Genomic DNA, 18,410 nt, shown 5'->3' on the forward strand with positions numbered 1-18,410 from the left:
CAATCAATTATGCTTTAACTTACAAGCATACAATTACGCGGCTTGGTCGAAGCAGGGTGCATTAGTCTTATGGATGCATATAATGATTGTATATACAGTTCGTGGTGATAGTTTTTAGATCGTTCTGTCCATTTATTTCTTTCATTAGCGTTTTGTTTGCCTTTGTGGAGTTTTGCTATCTGTACTGTTATCCACGTTGTCGTTTCATGCTTGTTATTGGTTTAAAATGAGAATTGCAGTTTATTTATTGGTATGTAGCACTACCATTGTTTGCACTAAAAGAGCGTTCATAGCTTAGTTGTGACAAGTCCCTATGTTTTGAAATACTGCGCTTACTAAGCTATCACGTGGCTCACATTCCACAGCGACAATCCAGACGTTCATGGAGAATGCAACCGAGGTGCTTTGCACACTGTGTACACTCAGTTCGCAGTTCGTAGCTGTCCGAGTTCCCTAGAACGGCTGCTTGTGCTTTACCTGAGAGTTTATACACAGGATGCTGCACCGCACACGTGACCGAACACTGCACTGAAGGTAAGCGTCAGCGTTATTATGCTCTTTGCTACACTAGCAGGTTCACTGCGCTCACAGACTAGTTCTGCTGCAAGATTTGGTTTATTTGCACTCAAAGTTCACGTACCGCGGCTTTCTCTGAAAGTCTCTAGTAGCAATGACTTTGGCATTCGTTTAGTTACTCATTTGCAATTACATTTAGTATTTTGAGTCAAATTACGCTGATACTGGAGATATGCGTTTCATCTAATGTACAATTTAGCTTGTATGTTCGCAATGTGGGGATCATTGGATACGACATAACTTTAAGACACTTGTTTAACGTTTATATTGGAATAAAGCTGTACATAAACATTAATTATATCAGTTTTTGCAATATCTATCAAAATTCGCGATGCGAACTGTATTTGGCCATTATTTTATTTGCTGTGCGGCCGTGCTTTACATGTATGTGTTTCGTTCGTATATGGCACTCAGTTTCTTTATCCCAAGGAAAACCCAGTTCAAGAGCGGTTACCAAGCTTGTACCATACCTATAAGAAAGCACTAAAAGATACCTCAAAAATGTAAACCTCATGTCCGAGGACATCAGTAAGAGCCAAAATAAGCACATAGTTTAATTGCAAAGTAGATCCCCTTGCCTACTGGTTAATGCATTGACACAATTTATCTTAAAGAAAATATGTTCTTTAATATTTATGTACGTGAGTACACGTAATGCTATTCAGAACTTTTATCTTGGGCTTGTGGGACGTGTACTTCTAACATGAATAGTGCACAGTTATTTACAACTAATCACATATTTTGGAGCCAAAGTATAAATGAATAATCTTAAAACTGATACACTATCTACAAATTCTGTGTAGAAAACTATACTACTACTTACAATTTATTACGTGAGATGTCTTTATAAGAAAGATTTTGGCTTCGCAAGTAAAATGGAGTTTTAGCAAAGTAATTTTTAGTGTGCTTTACATGCATTTAAACTTCTCTTTACAGTTTCCACATAATTTCTTTGAGTCTTTTCTTCCCACAACTAACTATACTATGTTCATGAAAATGGAAATGAATTTTTTACACAGATAAACACAATAAAAATGTTTTATTTACGAAATAAATTTCTTGACATGTTTATGTGGGTATAAACCCAGATTCATAGATTGTTTGATAGTAAATAGTTTCCTTTATGAGGAATGTCCACAGTTTTGTACGAACCAGTATACTTCAGCTAACACATTTTTTTTCTACTTTTTGAACAAGGAGGGTTTAAAGGTAGCTTTTAGGAACACTCTGCCCCAATTCGGTACCTCTGTACCTTACCAAGGTTTTCACACATTTCTAAGTTGTGCTTGGTGAGCTAACGCACGTTTTAATTTTTCAACCTACTCAGTTTCTGTTGTAGGTTTTCTGTCCTTGTTCTTACAGTTATTACATCTCCTTAACCTTGTCCTTGTTCTTGAGGGTAGTGCAAATAGTTGATGTAGATCGACTGTGTGTACCTGCTAAATCAGCAATGCTCATACCACGTTCGTGTTCTTCAATGAATCCTCGTTTCATTTCTATGGTCATTTTCGTTCTCTTATGGTCGTCTTCTTGTGCCTTTATCTTCGGGAACATTTCTACGAAGGTTATTCAAATTTGCACATAAAAAAGCACTGTCGGAAAACAAGTTTATAAAAATATGTGATCATAAGCTCCACTAAGATGGTAGCAGAGAGAGCGCTAAGCTCAGACTGCAGTAAGTACTAAAAACATTTTTCACATCCCTCTGTCGACAGTGAAAGGTGTTCATGTCGTTGAACGTTCCCCTCTCCACGCAAGAATAGCTGGTGAGGTCACACTAAATCGTCGTCACTCGTTATGTGAAAAATCCCTCGTTAGGAAAGTCACATTTTTACAGTTTGTTTTTCTCGTAATGCGAATTACATGTTATGTGAGGTGCTCGTTAAGCGTGGTTCCACTGCACCACAGTAGTGTAGACAAAGTCCAGACGAATGGTTTGATGTTGGACACATGGTCTATTAAGTCAGGAAACCACCGCAAATTGGATTATAAAACCTACCTACTAAACCTCAGTGCTTGCCTGTCGCGCAAGGTTTTTAGTGTTCTCTCGCTCTTTTCACGGAACCTATAAGCCCTTGAGAAAAGATGAGTAGGATCTTTCTGTAGGAAATTTTCTGTAGTTTAATTTTGTACTGCGACAAGTTTTCGCTAGAGGCTGCAGATTCCGTATTATTCAAGAAAAACGTAGAAAAGAAACCATTTGAAATAGTGCATACGTCCAAATTTAGTTTTTTGCTTCAAATGATCGTTTTTATCATATCCCTGAATACTGACAATTTATCCTGAGACAACCTGTATACATAGACTATAATGCACTCTACAAACTTTAAAATAATTATGTATTATACATACTGTTAGTTTTATAAAGAGCTGTACGCGGATGGAGAGGTGCTTACTAAAGAAAGCGAGCTACAAGCTGTAACATTGTGCCTAGAGCGCAGAGAACACAGTCATGTCTCAAGTCGCCATGTGATCTGCTCCACACGTTCTCGTCCAAGAGTGTGGTGAGGAGCAGTGAGGTACCTTGCAGCCAAAGAGTGATGGCAAGTAGTGAGCTAATGAGTTATCTTGCAGTCCAATCACTGAGAGTGGTGGGGAACAGTAAGCTAGTGAGACGGCTTATGGTCTGATCGGCGAGAGTTTTGGGAAGCGATAGGCTGTGGGCGAGGAAGTGATACCTGGATTGCTTTGCAATACATTCCGATCGCGCGGTGGCTGAAAACCACAGATTATGTGGTGATAGGACATTCTAGGGCTGTGCTAAGCCAAACAATACGAAGTAACAACTTACTCAAAAGTATGTAAACGTTAATTGATCATCTGAAATTTGAGATATTCTTTTCAAATCAGGAGCGGAAACTAGATAGTTTTCTGTGTTAATGTAGCATTGTGAAGAAATCAGCCCTTTTTTGCCTCGGCAATTGCGCGGTGGCTGTGGGGGAGTTATAAACAAGAGGACCCAGTTTTGATTCCTGGCCAGGTCAAAGATTTTTTTTTCCACTCGGAATCTGAGTGATGTATTCTGCTAACTTTCATATCGTCATAATTATCACTGCTATTGAGATGATTGAATATGGCCCAACAAACAAGCATGAGCTGTGCAGGCGAGCTGGACAGCGCAGGTGCGGCCCATGCGCGTAGCTGCCTCCGCTTTCTTGTAGCAATGCCGTGCCGTCGTATCCACGTGAAAAAACCAAAAGACTGTGCCTCCTGTTTTTCGCTATGTTACCTTCCAGTAGACTCATCGACGGGGGGAAGGTGGTGAGCAGCTCGGGACTTTATAAGCACATGTAGCCCATCATTCCAGCCGTTTCGACACGAGCTTTGCCACTACTGATACCACGACGTCACACCTCTCGGATCACCGCTTTGGAACTGGGATACCCAAGGGATTCTGGTTCTCTGCACTCCGACCTCTCTGTAATCGACGAACTCTTCTCACAGCCGTCCCAGTGGCTGCTCTAGATCATTCATTGCGGCTTAGTATTACTCTCTTTCTGCTTTTCCCTTGTTGTGGAATAAACTTGCTGCCTACTCAGTCCTGCTGTTATCTGTTGTTCCCCAGTCAATCCTACAGCACTTACTCTTGGCGTAAGGCACGAAGGCTCGCACTGGGGCATATCGCTTCCAGTCGGGCGTGCCGCGGCAGTCCTCACAGGGGAAGTGATGCGTCTCTCACAGCCTCTCCTTCCCAAGTGGCTCTTTCCACCTTCCCGTAGTGCCAGACGTTAAGCTCGGCATTTTGCCTCGCGACAAAAGGGAGAGTTACGACCCAACCCGATGCGAAAGCGAAGGATGCGTGGCACAGGGGGAGCTGTGCCGAGGGATCGAACAACAGTCCCTTTTTGTTCGCAGGGCACAGACCAGCAGGTGCTCTGCATGTCGGCGACCTCGTTTGTCGGCGTGGGATCACGGCGCAAATCGGCAAGGGTGCTTTGCCGAGCCCCTGGGTAACCGGGGCGTGTTCTGCCAAACCCAGGAGGTGGTGACATCGCCTGGGCTAGGTTAGATGTGCCCAGACTGCTGAACGACTGGGGGACCGACCCACCACCTGAGTAGGAGTGGGTCCCTGGCCTTCAGGTGGAAGCTCGGGCAAGTAGGCGGCGATGGGCGAGGGGTGCATCCGCCTCTCCGGAGTGCGGGGTGCACTTGCCGAGGAGCGTCGTGTGAAATCGTCGACGACGAGTCCTACGATGGGGACCAGTGCGCTGGCGACGGCGCGCTGAACCCAGCAGCTCTGCAGTGCCCTTGATCTAGGGGCGAGGTCGGTGGGTGAGCTGCAGAAACCCCACCCCCCACCCCTATGCCAGAGGAGGCGGTCCGGGGCAAGAGATGGGCTCCCATCTTTTCTTCACTCGTCTATCAATATGGCTGACATAGAGACGAGTGATTCTAGTGCGATCTCGACGGCGTCGACAGCGACTGTTCCCACCTCACAGGAGGAAGCGGAACAAAAAGAGCAAAACACTCTAGATAGACATACTAAAATCAACCAGATCCTGGACTCTAGTGTGTAAAATGGTAAGATCAGCCAGGCTGCAGTCCTGGATATCAAAAACGAGCTTACCGCCTGGGCCATTGCAAGTGCAAAGCTCGAGGGGCAACTCGAGGAATTAGAAAAGGAAAACAACAGACTAAGACAGCAACCACCCAAAACCTGGGCTGCAGTAGCTGCACAAGCAGTCACAAAACCACAAACAACTAAAGAAGCGATTGCAAAAGTATCAAAAAGGCCGGACACGGCGGTCTTCTTAAGACCCCTGCCCGGACAGACAGTTAAAAAAGTTCAAGAATTATTTACCACCACCATTGACCCTGCTAGAGACAAAATTAAAATCAACAAAGTAAAGGCAACCAAAAATGTGGTAGTAGTGGACGTAGCAACTGAGGAAGATAGAGACAAAATTCTGAATAATACTAAGTTAAATACAGTAATCAAATGTGAACCACCAAAAAAGCGGAACCCGCTGGTGATCCTTTATGACGTACCGCTTGCATTGACTGAAACCGACATATATGATACATTATACAATCAGAACTTTGATGATATGGAGTGGGAAACTTTTAAAAACGAGTTCAAATTACGCTTCAGAACAGGGCCCCGGGAACGTGACGTTGTACATCACGTTGCCGAGGTCTCCGGAAAGATGTAGCGCAGAATCACCACTATGGGGAGAGCCTATATAGGTTTCCACGCAATAAATGTGCGAGATTACCTAGTAGTTCCCAGATGCCACAACTGTGGAGACCTAGATCATGTGCACAAGCATTATGAGAGGAAGCCGGCCTGCTCCAGGTGCGGGCCAGAAGATCGCACGAGGAAGAACTGCAGCAAAGCTGCAATCTGCATACCATGTATAAAAAGAGGTAAAAAGACATGCAACACAACTGGCAGAAACTGCCCTACCTACAGGATGCTTGAGCAGAGACTAATAGCAAGAATCGATTATGGCTGAGTCCCTAAATGGGAACAGGAAGCCGAAAAGAAAGTCTCCTAGCAAGAGGCTGAGGGATGCATTAAGGGCCAATAAATTCAAAGAGTTTATTCAGAGCATCACCAGGCCACAACAACACACGATTACAATGAAAGATGTTTACACCCAAACATACCCTTGTGATATGATTGAAGCACCCTCCCCTCTGACTCGGGGACAAAGGTCGATCAAAGATCAAGGACGACCACTCGGGCATCCTGTGGTAGGGGAATCATGTCGGACAGAAGATACGAATGAGCAAGTTCCAGTCAACATAATAAGCAGCACAAGTGTACCAATAAACACCAGTACACTAACAAGCCAACCTACTGAACGAGGGCTAGGAACAGATCCTGCCAGGATCTACCCCAACCTGGAGCACGCCTTACAACTGTCTAGGCTTGAAGAGCCGGCCACCCTCACAACAGCCTTAAGGCATGTGGTGCGTGTTGGCCATGAATATGGCAGAGACATCACCTTCCCAGTGATGGAGGCTGTAGACAGAATACAGCTTGTCTTAATGAATCTCCCCACAGATTTCGGAGCCCTGTGAGACCTAGTTGAGAAAGTGTTTGAAAGGTGAAACGAAAAGTTCTACCTTAATGAACTATACAACCAATCTGACATCACTAACGGCAGAATAGCACACGACTGGCGCAAGAACTGGCCGGAATCTCACGTACATACATACTTTCCACGTGAGCCAATTAAGAGTGAGACAGATAAACACGCATAACAGCAAACTGGTCCTGCAGGAACTCCGGAAAGAGGTGGAGGAGATGAGCTTGGATGTACTCTGTATGCAGGAGCCATACTCCCAGGCTGGACGGATCCCATTCACCGCAGTTAATTGGCAACTAATCTACAGTGGAGCAGAACCAAGAGCTGCGGTCATAATCATAAACAAGGCACTGAGAGCCACAGTTCTATCACAATTCTCAGATGACCACTGCAACGTCGTGGAGCTTCATTCACCCACGGGATTACTATACGTGGTGAACATGTACTTCCAGTACGGATGACAAATTGATGAATTCTTGGAAAAGCTTGTCTAGATAGTCATGGCGTTACGGGGTCAAAAAATTCTTGTGACTGCGGACATCAACGCAAAATCCCCCCTATGGTTCATTGGTACTCAGGACGATCGAGGAGAAAAAGCTGTCGACACAATCATGTCGTTACAACTAATGGTCGCTAACAAACAGGGAAATCCGCCCACCTACACTGGTGGTGGAGGACACGGAACAAACATTGACGTTATTCTGATAACGCCAAACCTGGCTACAAAATTATCGGATTGGACAGTTTGGGATCAAATTACTACCAGCGACCATAACGTGATAACATTCACCATTGGCGACAGCGAGTGCCACTGGGACATGGGGTGGGAGAAGCAGCTCAACTATAATAAAACCGATTGGGACCGCCTGGCGAGGGAGTGTAACATACCTACGTTACCGGAGGGTGATGTCAACGTAGAAGAGTAAGCCAGAGAGATTACAAACGCGATAACCAGGGCAGTGAAGGCAGATGTACCAACCAGGAGGAGGGCCGTTGCGGCCACCCCCGCACCATGGTCAGCCGAACTGGGACAATTGCGCCAGGCAGTAAGGAGGGCGAGGAGGTATTACCAGCGGTGCGTCGTCTGGCATGAAAAGCAGCGTTGGCTGCAAGTATACAGAGAAGCCAGAGAACAGTTCCAACAGGAACTTAAGGCTGTTAGGATGAGGAGCTGGGAGAACTATGTGCAAAGCCAATTGGCTACAGACCCATGGGGTTTACCTTACAAAATAGTAAGAGAAAAATTAAAATCACCTATGGTGCTATCTACCTGTCAGGGCTGGGGACCGGATGACGGAAACCTGGCAGGAAACTGCGGAGGTCCTACTCCGCGCCCTGCTACCTGACGATAGAGAGGACGACGACTCTGATGAACAGCAGAGAACAAGAAGGGAAAACCAACGGGTCTATAAAAACAACAGAGTGGTCTACCCCTTCTCCGAAGAAGAGGTAAGCTCCCAAATAAAAGCTCTTAAAAAAGGTAAAGCTCCTGGCCCAGACGGCATCACTGCGGAAGTGATATAGTACCTCGCCCCCCAGCTGGTGGCACCTCTCACTCAGCTGTACAACGAATGCCTATGGCTACAGACATTCCCCTCAATATGGAAGAAGGCGAATGTAGTAATTATCAAAAAAGGCCTAGACAAAGACCCCAAAGATACCAAGTCATACAAACCAATATGTCTACTGGACTTGTTTGGCAAGCTCTTTGAGAGGTTGCTAGCTGACAGGCTGGCTGCACACTGCGTCCTGTGAGTGACAGACAATTCGACTCTCGGGCAGGGCGGTCGGCGTCTGACGCAATCGCCCTGGCTGCGGATGTCTGTGACTCTGCCCTGCACAATATAATCGGCACCATGGTGGACATCAGTGGCGCCTTTGATAACCTGTGGTGGCCTTCGCTCTTTTCCTGCTTGCGGGAAAAGGAATGCTCAGGGCCGCTATGTGGCTGTCTCAGGAGCTATTGTGAAGAAAGGGAGGTCTGGCTATCGGCCCCTAGCGGCAAATTTAGCAAGAATATCACCTAGGGGTGTCCTCAGGGATCCGTCCTAGGGCCACTCTTTTGGGATATGAACATGGAACCACTCTTAGAAGAACTAAAGAGCAGTGATGACGTGCTAGAGGTCATAGCCTACGCAGACGACCTCCTCCTGCTGGTCGGCGGCCGCAGCCGCGAACATCTGGAACCAAAAGTAGAGAGAGCAATCACAATACTGACCACATGGTGTCACAAAACAAAAATGACTGTCGCACCAAATAAGTCAACTTACCTATTGCTCAAAGGCCAACTCATAAGAAATCCAACCGTTAAAATAAATGGCCTACCAGTGCTCAGACGCAAGGAGGCCCGGTATCTTGGTGTTATTGTCCATGAGAGGTGGAACTATGCACCACACATTGAAATGGTTACACATAGACCACTTATAGTATTAAACAACTTAATCGGCATAGGACATAAGAGATTTCACCTCCCACCTGAACTAATCAAATTATATCACAACAGTATCCTTACATCAATAGTAGGCTACGGGTCTGTGGTCTGGGCACACAGGCTCACAAGGGTCATGCCTGCCGTGGCCGTAAGAAGAGTGCAGCGAAATGTGCTCCAGGGTCAGTGGGTGCATACAGAACAACTCCTCGGGGAGGGGGGGGGGCACTTTTAGTACTCATGGGGCTATGTCCACTGGACATAAAAATTAGGGAACAGGCCACCTGGTACTGGATAAAAAAGAATAGAAGACAAAAAATTGTAGAAATCATGGGGGTACACGTTAGGGATAAAAATGGTATTAGAACTAGAGGAATTGAATTGTGGCAGGAGCTCTGGGACAATGACGAGACTGGCCGCAGAACACACGAGCTGCTTCCAAATGTACAGGAACGCCTAAAACTTACATACTTCAAACCCACAAAAGGCATGCTGCACATCCTTACAGGTCACGGACCCTACCCGACATATCTGTGTCGGTTCGGGAAAAGGGCAACAACAGCGTGTGACTGTGGAGCAGTGCAGGGCACTCCAGACCATGTGGTGTACTAGTGTCCCCTCTTCGACGATGTTGCACACCACTTACGTGAACAACTGCCAAATAACGACACGTACCACTTGCTCAGGCACGAAAATACTTTTAACATCGTAAATAATCTAGCGGACTTAATCTCAGGTAAAGTCCTCAAAGAATTTTTTACAAACCAATCAATAAATACTTACTAGACTTGTCAAGTACACCCCCTCAGCTCCGCCGGGACTTGGACTTGGCCAGCCGCCTCACGGCTGGAACCCGCCAGGTTTTCGGAATAGGTAGGGCGGGGGGGGGGGGGGGAGGGGCAGTATATCAATACCCGAACAAGACCACGCACCGAATATGACATTAGATAAAAGGTTAGTTATAGGTCAAACTAGGAAACAGAAATAGTATAGAACTGCAGCGACATGTCACCGGCCAGCCCAGTGCCAGGGGCACTCCCACTCTTTTTAGCTTAGTGGGAAAGGCCAACAATTAGGTTTATATCTAAGCTGGCACACTTGTAACGCTGCAGGTAGTGTAGTCTTAATAGTATTAATAACAAATATCCATAAGTAGTATCATAATTAACAGTATACAGAGTTAAGGCAACACCAAAATAACAATGTAGTATAGCATAGTAGACTAACCCCATAGTGGTAAAGAATCATCGTAGATACCTGTAGTGTTTAATATAATAGCTGCAGTTAGAAATTGTTATAGTTGAAAAATAGGATCTACTAATGTATTTAGGTAGTAGGTTAAATTGTATCATTATAATAATTGGTCAATAAAGTTCTTTTTAAAAAAAAAAATAAAAAAAGTGACGACCATACAAGAAATCACGAAACTTTGCAACACCAAATACGAGAGCCAATGCTTCTTTCTCGATCTGTGAATAATTTCTTTGCGCAGACGAGAGCAATTTGGACGCAAAGGCAATAGGGCGATCGAGCGATCCGTCTCTGTGCGCAAGCACAGCACCGATTCTGAAATCCGATGTATCCACCAGCAACAAAAGGGGCTTCTGGGGATCAAATGGCGTAAGGCAAGTATTGGAAAGCAACGCCGATTTCAACTGGCGACAGGTGCGTTCGCATTCCGTCGTCCAGACGAACGGAACACCCTTACGGCGTAAGCGATAAAGCGGAGCTGAAATGGAAGAGGCATGCGGAATATATCTGTTATAATACGTAATTTTTCCCAGCAGACTCTGTAGCTGCTTCAAATTCTGCAGCGACGGCAAGTCTTGCATGGCCCGAAGGTGCGTGGGAGTGGGATGTATGCCTTGGGCATTGAGTACATGTCCCAAGTATGGCAGATCCCGAGCAAAAAACACAGAGTTGTCCTTCCGCAAGCGAAGACCATTTTGTCGCAAGACCTGAAATAATGTTCTGAGATTGACCAAATGTTCTCCTTCCGTCTTTCCGGAGATCACAATATCCTCCAGATAATTTGCTGCAGTAGGGACTGACGCACAATCAGTTTGTAGATATTGCTGAAACAATGCAGGGGCGGATGCACACCCGAATGGCAGTCGTTTGAATCGATACAAACCAAGATGCGTGTTAACCACCAAAACGAGCTGGGAGTCTTCGTCTACCGGTATTTACAAGTATGCATCTGCTAGGTCCAACTTCGAAAAATATTTACCCGGGCACAGTTTGTCAAAAAGATCTTCCGGGCGAGGTAAAGGAAAAGTTGCAATCACTAGTTGTTGATTCACTGTTGCCTTGAAGTCCACACAAAGTCTCAATTTGCCGGAAGGTTTTGGCAACATTACTAACGGTGATGCCCAGAGAGAAGCCTGCACACGTTCAATGACACCTTGTGATTCTAAATCGTGTAACGTTTTTATATCCTCATCACGCAATGCATGGGGAACATTGCGCGCTCTGAAAAATTTCGGTTGCGCGTTTACTTTCAGTTCCAAATGTGCTTTATGGTTCTTAGCGCAACCGAGGCCCGGGGCAAAAATGTCTGCAAATTCATCACATAGACGACAAACACTGTCTGAATTCACAGTCTGGTTCACTGATAGGACCTTATTTACTATAGACAAGATAAACAACTGAAATAAATCGAAATCAAGCAAGTTCACTGCAAAAGAAGAACGAAGGACGTAAAATGACACAAGTTTTGTTGTTTGTCCTTTGTATGTTGCAAGAAGGCTGTACTGTCCTAACACAGGGATCTTTTGTCCTGTATAGCGAGTTAACTAAACATTTGCGACACGCAACGGAGGTGTTCCCAGCAGTTTGTAAGTGTCTTGATTGATCAGTGAAACTGCAGCACCGGTATCGAGCTGGAATGGCATCACTTTGCCAAGTCTACAAAAAGTTTATTGTCCTGCTGACCACAAGAGCGACTGTCTCGTTCAACGTGAACTGACACTGGCACATAATCACTTGCGACTTGACGGGATTTCCGGCGATGTCGACGCACACTATTTTTGGGACGAACACAGTCACTGTTAGAGAGAGTGGCTCTGGGCGGAGTGGAATGAACTAAATGAATTTCCATGGGCGAAGTTTCGCGAGCCTGAGTAGCCTTGGTTCGATTCCAATTCCGGCGCGAAGTAAAGGGCATGGAACGGTTTTGAGCTTCCGATCTGAGCTTTTTCTGGCAAACACTCTGAACATGTCCTTTTTTATTACAATAAAAGGAAATAGCTTGGCGTGACGGGCAGTTCTCACGCGAATGTTTAGTAACACACCGTGGGCATGATTTGATCACTGCATTAGCTTGCCGTCGCGGTACACGTGGCTGAGAGCCTGGCGGCAGCGGCGCGGCCGGGAGCGAAGACTGTTTACTGTTCCGTGCAGCTCGCCCGGCGGACCGGTTAACCTGACACACTACTGGCGAAGTTTCAAATGATTCTTGAGCAAAGTCAAGAGTGTCCTGCCGATCCAATATGTCCATCACTTGTTGAAGGGAGGGATTTACTAATTTCAAAATCTGTTCCCTTATACGAATATCAGAAACGTTCTGTGCAATTGCATCACGTACCATAGTATCTGAATAAGGGAGTCCACACTGACACTCAAAAGCACAATCCCTAGTAAGCCCTTGCAAAGTTGCAACCCACTCCAGATTAGTCTGACCTGCCGTACGTTTTGTACGGAAGAAGGTAAACCGTTTCGCAACTACATTTACTGATCCTTTGAAATGTGCATCTAATGCAGACAAAATTTCTTCGTAGGACACAGTTGCGACATCGCGTCTGGGGAATAATTTGACTATCACACGTTTGCACCCCGACGAATGAAGGGAGAAAAGGCTGCCGTTCGTTACCTTGAATTCTGTAGGCGGCGAGATGGAATCCAAATTGGCGTGACCACTCCGTCCAGCTTTCCAGTGCAGCATCAAAAGGTCGAAAAGTGGGTGCAACAGCGTGTTGTGGCTGCGGTAGCGGTGGAGCGGCTGCTGCCGCATCGTTTTGCATTGCACGTGACCCTGGACGAGCTGTCTAAGGGCATCCAGTAAGGCCTGCGTCTGCTGATTGTGTCAGCGATAAAATTCGGACAGTACATCTGGAGATTGTGGCGAAGCCATTACACAAGTAAATCAGGGCAAATTAGATAAGAACACTTTTACTCTCGTCGCCATTGTTGTGGCTGGCAGGAGAGCCAACTCCGTTTTGCTAAAGGAGGCCGAAATGCACGCGTCTCAGCTTACGCATTCTAGCGTGAGGTCTGGAACATGACAAGGGAATTAGAATTGAGAAAAACGGACGTAGCTGGTGAAAGACTTAACTTTAATCCATTAATGAAGAACGTCGCTCGTGACAGTACATGATTCACAATATCAATGGTAACGGAATATGGCGCCTTGCTAGGTCGTAGCAAATAACGTAGCTGAAGCCTATAAGTATCGTCTCGGTAAATGAGAGCGTAGAAGTCAGTGAACCATCGCTAGCAAAGTTGGCTGTACAACTGCGGCGAGTGCTAGGAAGTCTAGAGTCTATAGACCTGCCGTGTGGCGGCGCTCGGTCTGCAATCACTGATATTGGCGACACGCGGTTCCGACGTATACTACCGGACCGCGGCCGATTTAAAGGCTACCACCTAGCAAGTGTGGTGTCTACCGGTGATACCACACTCTGCATGCACTCTATCCTGTGCAAACGTCTTCATTTCCCAGTACCTACTGCAACCTACACCCTTCTGAATCTGGTTACTGTACTCATCTCCTGGTCTCCCTCTACGATTTTTACCCTCTACGCTGCTCTCCAATGCTGAACTAGTGATCCCTTGATGTCAAAGAACATGTCCTACCAACCCATCTCTTCTTCTCGTCAAGGTGTGCCACAAATTTCTCTTATAACTGCCATCTGGTTTCTGTACAAATTGTAAATAGCCTTCTGCTCTCTGTATTTTACCCCTGCAACCTTCAGAATTTGAAAGAGAGTCAACATTGTCAAAAGCTTTCTCTAAGTCTACAAATGCTAGAAACGTAGGTTTGTCTTTCCTTAATCTACTTCCTGAGATAAGTCGTAGGGTCAGTATTGCCTCACGTTTTCCAACATTTCTGCAGAATCCAAACTGATCGTCGCTGAGGTCGGCTTCTACCCGTTTTTCCATTCGTCTGTAAAGAACTCGTGTTAGTATTTTGCAGCCGTGGCTTATTAAACAGATAGTTAAGTAATTTTCACACCTGTCAGCCACTGCTTTCTTTGGGATTGGAATTATTATATTCTTCTTGAAGTCTGAGGATATTTCGCCTGTCTCATACATCTTGCTCACCAGATGGTAAAATTATGTCACGGCTAGCTCTCCCAAGACTTGCTACTGAGGTGTTGTCTACTCCCAGAGAATTGTTTCGGCTTAGGTCTTCCAGTGGTCTGTCAAACTCTTCACACAGTATTATATCTCCCATTTCATCTTCATCTACATCCTCTTCCATTTCCATAATATTGTCCTCAAGTACATCACCCTTGTACAGACCCTCTATGTACTCCTTCCACCTTTCTGCTTTCTCTTCTTGGCTTAGAACTGGGTTTCCATCTGTGGTCTTGATATTCATACAAGTGATTCTCTTGTCTCCAAATGTCTCTTTAATCTTCCTGTAGGCATTCCTATATTACCCCTAGTGAGATAAGGCTCTACATCCTTACATTTGTCCTTTAGCCATCCTTCCTTAGCCATTTTGCAAATTCCTGTCGATTCATTTTTGAGATGTTAGTATTCCTTTTTGCCTACTTTATTTACTGCATTTTTATATTTCCTTCTTCCATCAGTTAAATTCAATATATCTTCTGTTACCAAAGGATTTCCACTAGCCCTAGTCTTCTTACCTACTTGATCCTCTGCTGCCTTCAGTATTTCATCCCTCAGAGCTACCCATTCCTCTTCTAATGTATTTCTTTCCCCCATTCCCGTGAATCGTTCCCTAATGTTCTCCATGAAACTCTCTACAACCTCTGGATCTGTCAGTTTATCCAGATCCCATCTCCTTAAATTCCCATCTTTTTGCAGGTTCTTTAGTTTTAATATACATTTCATAACCAATAGATTGTGGTCAGAGTCCACATCTGCCCCTGGAAATGTCTTACAATTTAAAACCTGGTTCCTAAATCTCTGTCTTACCACTGTGTAATCTATCTGATACCTTCCAGTATCTCCAGGCCTGTTCCATGTATACAAACCTCTTTTATTTTTCTTGAAACAAGTGTCAGATATGATTAAGTTATTCTCTGTGCAAAATTCTACCAGGCGGCCTCCTCTTTCATTTCTTACCGACATTCCATATTCACCTCCAACATTTCCTTCTCTTCCTTTTCCTACTACCGAATTCCAGTCACCCATGACTATTTAATTTTCGTCTCCCTTCACTACCTGAATAATTTCTTTTATCTCACCATACATTTAATCAATCTCTTCGTCATCTGCTGAGCTTGTTGGGATATAAACTTGTACTATTGGCTTCGTGTCTATCTTGGCCACAATAACGCGTTCACTATATTGTTTGTAGTAGCTTACCCTCCCCGCCGAGGTCCATGGTTCACGGGGGGGGGGGATAATTGCACTAATCGGGATAACATTTTAAAAGACCACTTATTAATTGCTGTAGAAAATTGGTGCAGGGCAGAAGCTCTACGATGGGTAACTAAAACAATTTTTGTCAGTACGCCACTCGGAATTTTTTACTACTATCGAGTGGAATCGAATTCCGTCGAACGCGTCCGAAATATTCAGCATATATGAAGCGATATCGGATTATTGAACATGGTGCACTACCGACTGCCGGATTAAAGGGCTTATATATAATATTTCTCAGCTTCTGTGTTTGTTTTATTATGTCAATGATTTAAAACTGAGCGATGTTGTTTGTTTTAACACATTTACCGTCTCCATTATCAGCTTGCTGACCGCGTATGTTATTTCTTTAATAGAGATTTTTGAATAAGAAGTGCGTGATTGGTTACATGAAAATGGTTATATGGAGTTCCTTTTCTTTATGATTGTTCAAGCACGTCTTTGTGCATGAATGTGGCCTTAAACTATGACGGCTATACTTGTATTCTGGTACTGTAAATGTTCAGTTGTTAGTGGTCTTCTTAAGACGAGGGCTAGTTTGTCTGCACGATTCTCCAGTTATTAAAGATTTCCCTATTCACAACAGCAGTAACAAATAACGTGGACCATACATTGGTTAAGCTAATAGGTCCTTTGTTAAGTGAGCGCCCTTGTTACTTACGTACTGGCTTAGTATGTTACCGCAGCGCTATTACGTTTTCATCAATTCCTGCCACGTTGCTATGGAAATAGGTGGTCTAAAACAATTAACGAATTTGCACATTCAATTTTGGTGACGTGTGCTTGAAAATGCCCTATGCGGTTGACGTTGGCTAATTGCAAAGTGTGATTACGAATAAAGAGCATCACGGTGTGTTTGAAAAACACCTTGAATAATTCCTCTGTATTCCAAGGCATGTGTGAGATCCTACGTGCGCGTGTTGCGGTGCGGTGCGGTGGCGATAGCTGCGTCCGCTTTGCCCGCGAGATGTGGTACACACTTGGTCAGGCCCTCAGTAGGAAGTAATGAGTAGTAGCAGAAATGAGAACAGCGATGAGCTTAACATCAGAATTAGCGATCACGAAGCAGATGATGTCAAGGAATTCTGCTGCGCAGGCAGCAAAATAACCCATGACGGACGAAGCACGGAGGACATAAACAGCAGAGCAGGACTGGAAAGAGGATTTTTCCCGGCCAAGATAAGGCTATTAGTGTCAAAGGCACAAAGGGCATTTTGAGGTCAGCATTGAATGGTATGTAACATGAACTATGTGAAAACTGGAACAGAAGTGAATCAAAGCATTTGGACTGATAAGGTAAGGAATGAGATGGTTCTCCGCAGAATCGACGAGGAAAGGAATATATAGAAATCACTGACAAAAAGGCAGAAGCGGATGATAGGACACCTGTTAAGACAGAAGGGAATAACTTCCATGGTACTAGAGGGAGCTATAGAGGGTGAAAACTGTAGGGAAAAACAGTGACTGGAATACATCCAGCAGATAACTGAGGACATAAACTGCGAGTGCTACTCTGAGATGAAAGGATATGCGCAAGTAAAGAATTCGTATTAAATGTCGAGGTTGAACTTACGCTTCGTTAGTGGCATGCGTAGTGTGTTTTTTCATTAAGACAACACGTTTTATCGTCCATAGCAACGCTGTGGCGTGTCCTTTTCGTCCCTGCCCTTCAACAAAGCCATTCATAGGAATCACATTGTTTAAATATTCAAGAATTAAGTTTGTTACATAGCTATTCCCATGTATCAGAAGAAGTGAAGGAATTCTTCTACGCTGGATTGCCTGTGGTTATGGCCACTCTCTCTCTACTATTAAATTTACTTTCTTATGCCTCTGTTTGAAATTATCTGAGTGCCATATTTGATGAATTTTACAATTTCTTTTAATTTCAGCTTGTTTACTGTCTGTTTATCTTATCATTCAGCCTGAAATTAATTGTGCCGTATGTTATAGTAAGCTATGTGCACTAGTGACCACTCAGGTCGAAATTGAGCCTTATTTGTGTTGGAAGTTGCTGCTCATGCAATAATAACAAAATTGGCCACGGCCATGGTAAGCAAACGCTAGCGGCCCAGTGAATCTTGGCTCATTTGGGTATTTAAGTTCGATAACTCTGATGAGATTCAGCCCCTTTCAAAAAAATTAATATTTGTTGTTCAAATACAATTACTATTATCGTTGTATGAGTGTAAGCCCTCAAGATTTCCTTGCTAACTTTTAAGTCGCCTATTTGTTTGAGTTTCTATCTCGGGCGTTAATTTAACCTGAAGTGCCCGTTATTCTAAAGCACCTTACTGAAACCTGGAGTGCCGTACCTTCCCCTTCCACGTTTTCCCTGTTTGAAGTTTGCTTTTAAACTAATAGATTTAATATTTGTATAAAGGCCAGTTTTTAAGTGGTATTTTACTATTTTTCCTCGTCAATATCTGATTTATGCCTAAGGGGCTTCTCTGATTGATCAAATACTGGATGTTTGCCATGCTGTTCCTGTGCTCGTTGTATAAAATAGTAATACTTAACGGGCCTCAGCACGTGTTGTAATCTTTAACATCACTGCTAACGTTTCTCGCCAGTGCTATATTACATTGTATTATTTGCGTGCTAGTTCTTCCTAAATTGGTGCATCTTATTCGTTAAAATTAACTAATTAATCATCAAATAGTTTAACTGAAGAAAGTGTAGCGTATTTTCCGGAATGTCTTCCTTAATTAATTCATCCAAATTTCTGTTTATATTTGAGCTGCTGTTAATATTTT

Source organism: Schistocerca gregaria, chromosome 1 (genome assembly GCF_023897955.1).
Source record: "Schistocerca gregaria isolate iqSchGreg1 chromosome 1, iqSchGreg1.2, whole genome shotgun sequence".
Lineage (NCBI taxonomy): Eukaryota > Metazoa > Arthropoda > Insecta > Orthoptera > Acrididae > Schistocerca > Schistocerca gregaria.